This window comes from Cricetulus griseus, chromosome X, assembly GCF_003668045.3.
Source record: "Cricetulus griseus strain 17A/GY chromosome X, alternate assembly CriGri-PICRH-1.0, whole genome shotgun sequence".
Taxonomy (NCBI): Eukaryota; Metazoa; Chordata; class Mammalia; order Rodentia; family Cricetidae; genus Cricetulus; species Cricetulus griseus.
In genome coordinates, this window is record NC_048604.1 from 1,162,898 (window position 1) to 1,174,739 (window position 11,842).

Consider the following 11,842-nt stretch of genomic DNA (forward strand, 5'->3'; position numbering starts at 1 on the left):
CCAACATGGTACTTCATGTGCTTCATATGGTATGTTAATGCACCCACTCATATCACTTTTGTATTCCCTACTCAAGTTCTGTGGGCCTTGCCTTATAACGCACTTCCATGATCTACCTCCCTTACTGAAACTCTCTTGCTCCAGCATACAATAAGTCACCACACCAGCACATAGGCCAATGAACTTGCCCTGTTTTTCCTCAGCTTTCTGGTGGCTCTTACACCCTGTGCCCTAGTTGTGATCTCCCATATACATATTTTGGCTGCTTGTTCTCAGCATTAATTCTGCCTAAGAAAAGCATTTCTACCTGTGGTGGGCGCCAATATTATCATGGTATATATTTTCTACCTAACTTCAGTTCTTTGATACATCCTTTCCAGATCTGGCTTGCAAGACTGAGTGTTTTCAGTGCTTTATGTGGTCCTCAACACCTATGCTTGAACTGATCATCTATAGCATTCAGAACAAGGAAATCAAGAGGACTTTGTTCAAGGTCCTTGGGAAAGAGAGGGCCATCTAGGCATCAGTCACATTAAATAAAGGTACCATCCCTCTCACAGAGAGCATGGCACATTCCTAATGTTCTGTACATGAATCCATTCCTTTAAGGGTTTGAGGTCTATGTAAATGTGGGGATCCTCTTTATCCTCATGGCCTATTGTCCATCTATGAAGGACAAGGGACAGAAGTGACAACAGAGAGCTTTGTATGACCTGTGAGCATGATGAAGATAGCTCTCCAGGAAACAGCTTTGACGAATCTGCTTAGCTTTATTCCAGAGTGTAGGGAATATATAGGATTGTGAATGGTAGCTAGAGGATCACCTAATTTGTATTAAGCAGCATACTCCTATCCATTAGTTATCATTCGTGGAAAGCACACTCCTATCGTAATGCTCCTAACACAATGTCTAATTATCATATGGGCAGCAGGGGGAAAGCTTCTATAGGGAACTGTATCCAGGGTCATACTAGAGATAAGTCAGACATCTGGGCTTAGAGACAGTCTCCAAATAAGGTCAGATAGAGAACAGGGAGCCTTCTACTTTGGGAGGGGGAGTTGTCCATGTTCCCAAGCTCAGAGGATTTGCCCAGGCCATGGTAGACCACAACCTCCAACCAGCAGGGCCTCCAAGCATGTAAATGATCCATTTGTTGAGGCTGGTTTTGTGTGTCAGACTCTTTCACATTCCAACTGAGATACCATATGTCTATTGTATATTTACTTTTAAATAATTGAGTTTGCATTGTGATTTTGACTTTGCAAAATAAAATATGATCACTAGGTAAGTTGTGCAGTTGTAGAGACATAAAATGGCACATACTAAAATACTCTCCATAATCTTTCCATCCCAGGAGAACTGATTGGAATATTTTGATGGTTTTCTTTCATATTTCTTTCTGAACTGCAAATATGTGTGCATCTATACTTGAAGCAGGGAAGAAACACTGGAGTCACAGTCTCTTCATGGTTCTGCATGCTATGGATAGCTATGAAGATTATGTTATTTTTTTGGAGGTAAAGAGTTGTTTATTTATTTATTTTATTATTATTATTATTATTATTATTATTATTATTAATTCAAGTTAGGGAACAGGCTTGTTTCACATATAATTCCCCTCTCCCTCTCCCTCCCCTAACCCCCATTTCTTCTCCCCCACTTCCAACCTACCCCCCACCCCATCCACCCACCACTCCCCAGGCGGGCTAGGGCCCCCAACCGGGGCTCCACCAAACCTTCCTGTGCTGGGCCTAGGTCCCTCCCCATGTGTTCAGAGGCAGAGTGCATCCCTTCAAGTGGGATGGGCTCTCAAAGTCCCCCACACACAACAGGGCAAAACACCAGTCCACCTCCATAGGCTCCCCGGAGTGCAGGGGCCTCCCCATTGGCATCCATGATCAGGGGCTGGATTAGGCCCGAACTGGCCTCCCAAAGAGCATCTGGGGTCGATATGCTTTCCCTTTTTCAGGCCAACTGTTTCTGTGGGTTTCTCCAACCTGGTACAGACCCCTTCATTCTTCATTCCTCCCTCTCTTCAACTAGGTTTCAGATTTCAGCTCAGTGTATTTCTGTGGATGTCTGTTTCTGCTTCCATCAGCCACTGGATGAGGACTCTAGGATGGCATAGAGAGTTGTCATCAATCTCATTCTAGGGGAAGGGCTTCTAGGCCATCCTCTCCTCCACTGCCCAGACTGTCAGATCGTGTCATCCTTGTAGGTCTCTGGAGATCTTCCTAGTTCCAGATCTCTTCTCGGACCTATAGTGGCTCCCTCTGATATGGTATCTCTCATCCTGCTCTCTCTCCTCTATTCTTCCCCCAACTCAATATCTCTGCTCCTCCATTTCTTCTCCTCTACTCTTCTTCTTGTGCTCTTATTGTGGCAGCACCCTCTCCCCTACCCTCATGCTCTCAATTAGCTCAGGAGTTCATGCCACTTCCCATTCCTGGGGTCTATTTATCCCTTAGAGTCATTCATGATTTCTAGTTTCTTTGGGGAAGAGGATTATAGGCTGGTAAACCTTTGCTCTATGTCTAAAAATCATATATGAGTGAGTACATACCATGTTTGTCTTTTTGTGATTGGGTTACCTCACTCAGGATGGTTTCTTCTAGTTCCATCCATTTGCCTGCGAATTTCAAGATTCCATTGCATTTTTCTGCTGAGTAGTACTCCATTGTATAAATGTACCACATTTTCTCAATTCATTCTTCAGTTGAGGGGCATCTAGGTTGCTTCCAGGTTCTGGCTATTACAAACAATGCTGCTATGAACATGGTTGAACATATGTCCTTGTTGTATGGACAAGCACTATTTGGGTATATACCCAAGAGAGGAATGGCTGGATCTTGAGGTAGATTGATTCCCATTTTTCTGAGCAACCGCCATACTGATTTCCAAAGTGGTCTTACAAGTTCACACTCCCACCAGCAATGGAGGAGTGTTCCTTCTTCTCCGCAACCTCTCCAGGATAGGTTGTCCTTGGTATTTTTGATTTTAGCCATTCTGACAGGTGTGAGGTGGTATCTCAGAGTTGTTTTGAGTTGCATTTCTGATGGCCAAGGATTTTGAGCACTTTTTTAAGTGTCTTTCAGCCATTTCAGATTCCTCTGTTGAAAAATCTCTGTTTAGTACTGCACCCCACTTTTTAATTTCATTGTTTGGTGTTTTGGTGGCTAGCTTCTTGAGCTCCTTGCATATTTTGGAGATCAGTCCTCTGTCAGATGTGGGGCTGGTGAAGATCTTTTCCCATTCTGTGGGTGGTCGTTTTGTCTTACTGACTGTGTCCTTTGCCTTACAGAAGCTTCTCAGTTTCAGGAGGTCCCATTTATTGATTGCAGACCTCAGTGTCTGTGCTTCTGGCGTGATGTTCAGGAATCGTTCTCCTGTGCCAATTTGTTCAAGGGTTATTCCCACTTTCTCTTCTAGAAGATTCAGTGTGGCTGGATTTATGGAGAGATCTTTGATCCATTTGCACTTAAGTTTCGTGCATGGTGACAGGTATGGATCTATCTGCAATTTTCTGCATGTCCGAATCCAATTGTGCCAGCACCATTTGTTGAAGATGCTATCTTTTTTCCATTGTATGGATTTAGCACCTTTGTCAAAAATAAGGTGTTCGTAGGTGCGTGGGTTAATATCTGGGTCTTCAATTCGATTCCATTGGTCTATCTGTCTATTCTTGTGCCAATACCAAGCTGTTTTCAGAACTATGGCTCTATAGTAGAGCTTGAAGTCAGGGATGGTGATGCCTCCAGAAGATCTTTTATTGTAAAGAGTTGTTTTGGCTATCCTGGGTTTTTTATTTTTCCATATAAAGTTGAGTATTGTTCTTTCAATGTCTGTGAAAAACTGTGTTGGGATTTTGATAGGGATTGCGTTGAATCTGTAGATTGCTTTTGGTAGGATTGCCATTTTTACTATGTTAATTCTGCCTATCCAAGAGCATGGGAGATCTTTCCACTTTCTGGTATCTTCTTTAATTTCTTTCTTTAAAGTCTCAAAGTTCTTATTGTACAGGTCTTTCACTTTTTTGGTTAGTGTTACCCCAAGATATTTTATGTTGCTTGTGGATATTGTGAAAGGTGATGTTTCCATGATTTCTTTCTCATTGAGTTTATCATCTGTATACAGTAGGGCTACAGATTTTTTTGAGTTAATTTTGTATCCTGCTACCTTGCTGAAGGTGTTTATCAGCTGTAGGAGTTTCCTGGTAGAGTTTTTCGGGTCACTTATGTAGACTATAATGTCATCTGCAAATAGTGAAAGTTTGACTTCTTCCTTTCCAATTTGTTTCCCTTTGATCCCCTGTTCTTGTCTTATTGCTCTAGCTAGAACTTCAAGTACAATATTGAAGAGGTATGGAGAGAGTGCACAGCCTTGTCTTGTTCCTGATTTTAGAGGAAAATCTTCGAGTTTCTCTCCATTTAGTTTGATGTTGGCTATTGGTTTGGTGTATATTGTGTTTATCATGTTTAGATATGTTCCTGTTATTCCTGTTCTCTCCAAGATCTTTATCATGAAGGGATGTTGGATTTTGTCAAAGGCTTTTTCAGCATCTAGTGAGATGATCATGTGGTTTTTCTTTTTCAGTTTGTTTATATAGTGGATTACATTGATGTTTTTTGGTATGTTGAACCATCCTTGCTTCCCTGGGATGAAGCCTACTTGATCGTGGTGGATGATTTTTCTGATATGTTCTTGGATTCGATTAGCCAATATTTTATTGAGTATTTTAGCATCAATGTTCTTGAGGAATATCGGTCTGTAGTTCTCTTTCTTAGTCTTACCTTTGTGTGGCTTGGGTATCAAAGTGATTGTAGCCTCGTAGAAAGAGTTTGGCAATATCCCATCTGCTTCTATTGTGCGGAACAGTTTGAGGAGTACTGGTATCAGCTCTTGTTTGAATTTCTGGTAAAATTCTGCAGTGAAGCCATCTGGTCCTGGGCTTTTTTTGGTTGGGAGGCTTTTGATGATTGCTTCTATTATAATAGGGGTTATGGGTTTATTTAAACTGTTTATCTGATCTTGATTTAATTTTGGTAAGTGATATTTATCCAGAAAACTGTCCATTTCCATTAGATTTTCGAATTTTGTGGAGTACAGGTTTTCAAAGTATGACCTAAAGATTCTCTGGATTTCCACAGTGTCCGTTGTTATATCTCCCTTTTCGTTTCTGATTTTGTTAATTAGTGTGCTCTCTCTCTGCCTTTTGGTTAGTTTGGTAGGAGATTTGTCTATCTTGTTGATCTTCTCAAAGAACCAACTCTTTGTTTCATTGATTCTTTGTAATGTTTTCCTAGTTTCTACTTTATTGATTTCAGCTCTCAGGTTGATTATTTTCTGGCGTCTACTCCTCCTTGATGAGTTTGCTTCTTTTTGCTCTAGTGCTTTCAGTTGTTCTGTCAGTTCTCTACTGTGACTTTTCTCTAGTTTCTTCACGTGGGCACTTAGTGCTATGAACTTCCCTCTTAGCACTGCTTTCAGAATGTCCCATAAGTTTGGCTATGTTGTGTCTGCATTCTCATTAGATTCTAGGAAGTCTTTAATTTGTTTTTTTTATTTCTTCCTCAACCCAGGAATGGTGCAATTGGGTGTTATTCATTTTCCAAAAGTTTGCAGGTTTTCTGCCATTTGTATTGTTGCTGAATTCTAGCTTTAATGCATGGTGGTCTGATAAGATACAGGGGGTTATTTCAATTCTTTTGTATCTATGGAGGTTTACTTTGTTGCCTACTATGTGGTCAATTTTAGAGAAGGTGCCATGTGGTGCTGAGCAGAAGGTATATTCTTTTGAGTTCGGATGGAATGCTCTATAGATATCCGTTAACCCCAGTTGGGCCATAACTTCTTTCAGATCCTTTGTTTCTTTGTTAAGTTTCTGTCTAGTGGTTCTGTCCAATGGTGTAAGGGGGTGTTGAAGTCTCCTACTATAAGTGTGTGTGGTTTTATGTGTGGTGTGAGCTTTAGTAATGTTTCTTTCACAAATGTGGGTGCCTTCGTATTTGGAGCATAGATGTTCAGGATTGAGATTTCATCTTGATGGACTTTTCCTGTGATGAGTAAGAAATGCCCTTCTTCATCTCTTTTGATTGATTTTCGTTTGAAGTCCAATTTGTTAGATATTAGGATTGCTATACCGGCTTGTTTCTTGAGGCCATTTGATTGGAAAATCTTTTCCCATCCTTTTACTCTGAGGTATCGCCTGTCTTTGAAGTTGAGGTGTGTTTCTTGTAAACAGCAGAAGGATGGATTCTGTCTTCGTATCCATTCTGTTAGCCTATATCTTTTTATGGGTAAGTTAAGACCATTGACATTTAGGGATATTAATGTCCATTGTTCGTTGGTTCTTGTTTGTTTTGGATTTATTGTTGGTGGTGTCATTGTGTGTGGATTTTGCCCTCCTGCTTTTTTTGTGTTTGGCAAAATTAGATTATCTATTGCCTGTGTTTTTGTGCATGTAGTTATGTTCCTTGGGTTGGAGTTTTCCTTCCAGAACCTTCTGTAGTGCTGGATTTGTGGATATGTATTGTTTAAATCTGTTTTTGTCATGGAATATCTTGTTTTCTCCATCTATAATGATTGAAAATTTTGCTGGGTACAGTAGTCTGGGTTGACATCCATGCTCCTTTAGTGCTTGTAGGGTATCTATCCAAGACCTTCTGGCTTTCAGAGTTTCCATTGAGAAGTTGGGTGTGATTCTAATTGGTTTGCCTTTATATGTTACTTGGCCTTTTTCCTTTGCAGCTTTTAATATTTTCTCTTTATTCTGTAGATTTGGAGTTTTGATTATTATGTGTCGGGGGGACTTCTTTTTGTGGTCCAGTCTGTTTGGCGTCCTATAAGCTTCTTGTACTTTCATAGGCATATCTTTCTGTAGCTTGGGGAAGTTTTCTTCTATGATTTTGTTGAATATGTTTTCTGTACCTTTGAGCAGTGTTTCTTCACCTTCTTCTACACCTATGATTCTTAGGTTTGGTCTTTTCATGGTGTCCCATATTTCCTGGATATTTTGTGTTAGGGATTTGTTGGACTTGAGGTTTTCTTTGGTTGATGAATGTATATCCTCTAGCGAGTCTTCAATAGCTGAGATTCTCTCTTCTGTCTCTTGGATTCTATTAGTTATACTCACGTCTTTAGATCCTGATCATTTATCCAGTCTTTCCATTTCCAGCATCGCCTCATTCTGTGTTTTCTTTATTGTGTCTAATTCAGCTTTCATGCTTTGAACTGTTTCAAGAGCTTCCTTCACTTGTTTGGTTGTTTTATCTTGGGTTTCTTTAGATTCTTTAAGAGATTTGTTTATTTCTTGAATTTTTTGGTTTGTCTTTTCCTCCATTTCGTGTAATTTTTTGCTTGCTTTTTCTTCTATTTCTTTAAGGGATTTTCTTGTTTCCTCTTTGAAGGTCTCTATCATCTTGCTGAGATAATTTTTGAGGTCCATCTTATCTTCATGCACTATGTTGGGCTTTTCAGGTCTTGCTGGATGGAGTCCCTAGATTCTGGTGGTGTCATATTGGTCTTTCTGTTGTTGAGCGAGTTCTTATTCTGTCTTCTTCCCATATCTTTTTCCAGTGAGTGCAGGTAGGATCTCTCTATCTCCTCTTGTTACTCTGTAGTGTGTGTGGGCCAGGAATTCAATGTCTGAAGCTCTGGATGGTCTTGCCTCTCCTCGTAGTCTCCTCACTCTGAAGGAGTTAGGCCTCCTGGCAGATAAGTCGCCGGGAACGGAAGGAAGAGTGGCTTGTACCCAGATTCCGGGAGATCCTCCCTGCCTGGTCGTGTCTGTTTCAAGCAGGGACAAGCCTGGAGGGATCTGGGTGGATGGCGCTTAGGACAGAAGTTGGGTAAAAGAAGGGGGTCGCTCACCTGGTCTGATCTGGTCTGATCTTTGATGAGTCGGCAGAAAGGGAAGGAAGAGTGCAAAGACTATGTTATTGATGTTATAAAAAATGCTACTTAGAATATGAGAGGGCCCTTATATACTTATAATGGAAATTAATATAGCTATTACATGGTGGTTCTGCAAAAAATTGGGAAATTAGAAAATACACAGATACACCATTTGTGGAACTATACCAGGAAAAATCCAAGTCAGTATAAAAAGAGATACCCACATATTCATGTTTATCCTGCTACTATTTACAATAACCAAATCATAGAATCACTCTAGATGCTTAGCAATGGATGAATGGGCAGACTGTGACATATATACAGACAGAGTATTATTCAACCACGAAGAAGAATGAAATCACAAGTAGGCAGTGGTGGTGCACGCCTTTAATCCCAGTACTCAGGGACAGATTCAGGTAGATCTCTGTGAGTTTGAGGCTAGCCTGGTCTACAGAGTGAGTTTCAGGACAGCCAGGGATAGAAAGAGAAGCCCTGTTTCAAAAAGAATGAATGAATGCAATCACTTTTTTTGCAATGGGTGAACCATTAGAATGTAGGTATAGTTAAAATTGCTGCTAAACTGAACCAAAAATAGCAGGAGGGAGACATATCGATTGTCATCGTTGGACACAAAATTTAGGAAAGTCTATTACCACTAGCCATCTGATTTAAAAATTTAATAAGATTGACAAAAGAATCATTGAAAATCACACCAGTAGCACAGACATTGAAAATTACACCAGTAGCACAGACATTGGGACCTCCTGAAACTGAGAAGCTTCTGTAAGGCAAAGGACACAGTCAGTAAGACAAAACGGCAGGCCACAGACTGGGAAAAGATCTTCACCAACCCCACATCTGACAGAGGGCTGATCTCCAAAATATACAAAGAACTCAAGAAGTTATTCTCGAAAACACCAAACAATCCATTAAGAAAGTGCTCAAAATCCTTAGCCGTCAGGGAAATTCAACTCAAAACAACTCTGAGATACCATCTCATACCTGTCAGAATGGCTAAAATCAAAAACAACAATGACGATCCATGCTGGAGAGGATGTGGAGTAAAAGGAACACTCCTCCATTGCTGGTGGGAGTGTGAACTTGTTAGACCACTCTGGAAATAAGTATGGCGGTTGCTCAGAAAAATGGGAATCAATCTACCTCAAGATCCAGCCATTCCTCTCTTGGGTATATACCCAAATAATGCACATTCATACAACAAGGACATATGTTCAACCATGTTCATAGCAGCATTGTTTGTAATAGCCAGAACCTGGAAGCAACCTAGATGCCCCTCAACTGAAGAATGGATAGAGAAAATGTGGTACATTTATACAATGGAGTACTACTCAGCAGAAAAAAGCAATGGAATCTTGAAATTCACAGGCAAATGGATGGAACTAGAAGAAACCATCCTGAGTGAGGTAACCCAATCACAAAAAGACAAACATGGTATGTAGTCACTCATATGTGAATTTTAGACATAGAGTAAAGGATTACCAGCCTACAATCCTCTTCACCAAATGAACTAGGAAACAAGATGGACTCTAAGGGAAAATGCATGGACCCCGGGAATAGGAATGGGCATAAACTCCTGAGCTAATTGGGAGCATGAGGGTAGGGGAGAAGGAGCTGCCAGAATGAGAGGAGGAGAAGAGGAGAGGAGAGGAGAGGAGTAAATGGAGGAGCAGAAATGTTGAGTTGATGGAAGAATACAGGAGAGCAGGATGAGAGATACCATATTAGAGGGAGCCATTATAGGTCCAAGGAGAGATCTGGCATTAGGGAGATTTCCAGTGACCTATAAGCATGACATGAACTGACAATCCAGGCAATGGTGGAGAGGATAACCTAAACGCCCTTCCCCTAAAATGAGATTGATGACCTCTTTTTATGCCATCCTAGAGCCCTCATCCAGTGGCTGATGGAAGCAGAGGCAGACACCCACAGATATACACTGAACTGAACTCTGGAACCTAGTTGCAGAGAGGGAGGAATGAAAATCAAAGGGGTCGGTACCAGGCTGGTGAAACCCACAAAAACAGCTGGCTTGAACAAGGGGGAGCACATGGACCCAAGACTGCTGTCTGGGAGGCCAGCACGGGACTGATCCAGACCCCTGAACATGGATGTCAATGAGGAGGTCTCTGCACTCTAGGGGGCCCCTGGTAGTGAATTTGTATTTTTCCCTGGTGTAAGAAGGGACTTTGAGAGCCCATACCAAATGAAGGGATGCACTCTTGGCCTGGATACATGGGGGAGGGCCTAGGCCCGGCTCAGGATGATGTGTTGGACTTTGGGGAGCCCCTGTCGAGGGCCCTACCATATTTGGGGAGTGGAGGTTTGATGGGGTGGGGGGCAGGTTGGAGGTTTCAGGGGAGGTTTTGGGGGAGGGGAGGGAGAGGGAGGAGGATTGACATGTGAAGCAAGCTTGTTACTAATTTGAACTAATAAAAAATAAAAGAATCATTGAAAGCATTGAGGAGTTTGCTAAGATAGAAAAGGGCTTCATTAAGAGTGACTGGATTTTGTATAAACCAAAAACGGAGTGTAAATATGATATTAACATTGACTTCTTGCACAAATATAAGACCATCAAGGATCATGTAACTGTCATTGATGTCACAGGACACTTACAAAAAAGCATGGTTACAGGTATAACTCAGGATGACTGTGCTGACCAACAGTCTTGGTCATTTCTGTTGCTGTTGGTGAAACTGAAGATGACACCTCTAATGGACAGATTTATGAACTTGACCTTCTGGCTTACAAACTGAATGTGAATCCACTGATGGTTGACATTTATAAAATGTATTCCATAGAGAAACCTTGCAGCCAGAAAAGATATGAGGATAATCTTAAGGGAGTGTGCACCTTTATTAAGGAAATTGACAACAACCCTGACACAGTAGCATTTGTGACAATTTCTTGATGTAGGATGTCTTTTTGTATGCTGTGAATATGTTTTATTGCCATTGGTTGATAAAGAAGCTGATTTGGCCAATATCCAGGCAGAATAGAGTCGTTCAGGAAATCCAAGCAGAGATACAGGGAGAAGAAGGGCGGAAGGGAGGAGATACTATCCAGCCGCTGGAGGAGAAAGATGTCACAGCATCACTGGTAAGCCACAGGCCTCATGGTGATACAAACATTAATAGAAATGGGTTGATTTGGTTGTAAGAGCTAGTTATTAATAATCCTGAGCTAATAGGCAAACAGTTTGTAATTAATATTAAGCCTCTAAGTGATTATTTTGTAAGTATCTGTGTGACCAGGCAGGACATAGAAAAACTTCCAACTACAATTTATTGTTGGAATGGCAAGTTCATTTTGGAGATAAATGCTAATGTGCCCTGTTTAAAGGGGTAGAAAATCACCAAGTGCCAGAATAATCATACTGTTGTTGGCTATGGATAACACTCTACCACCAACTCACCCATCTAGAAAGATTTTGCTTTTGCCCTTCAAGGATGGGCTGAATAGCGATGGGTTTCTGAAACCTGACACAGTGGACAAGTAATTTTAAAACTAAAGTCTATTGAAATATACCATGGGGATTTAAGTTTCAATATCAAGAATATGTGTATGAAAGTTGTTGACTGTGGCAACATTTCTGTAACAGCAAAAATGAGCCACCAATGAAAGCAGCTGGTGTCACTACTCAGGTGGTTATTCTGAACTATCTGTTAAGAAAATAGTGTTGGCTATATTCCTGTACTATATTGTCATATAGCTTCCATAGCTTGAAGATTTACTGAGTTAAAAGAAAAGATAAAAACCTATTAAGAACCTAGAGGACAGCCCTGAAATCTTGCAATCCGGTGGTGCTGTCATTTTTGACATGGCTATAGTCAAGCCCATGTATATTGAGAACTTCTCTGACTATCCCCTCTGGGTCATTTTGATGTTTGTGGCATGAGGAAAATGGTTGGTGGGGAACTGACAAGG

At 41.0% G+C, this 11,842-nt stretch overlaps 1 long non-coding RNA gene across 1 annotated transcript; it reads left to right on the forward strand.

Moving 5' to 3' along the window:
- The first annotated feature begins 388 nt into the window (after positions 1–388).
- On the forward strand, positions 389–11,014 carry LOC103161611. Its single transcript, XR_003488672.2, has 3 exons — positions 389–542; positions 1,356–1,518; positions 10,906–11,014. It is a non-coding gene; the product is annotated as an uncharacterized LOC103161611 (long non-coding RNA).
- Positions 11,015–11,842: the final 828 nt, after the last annotated feature.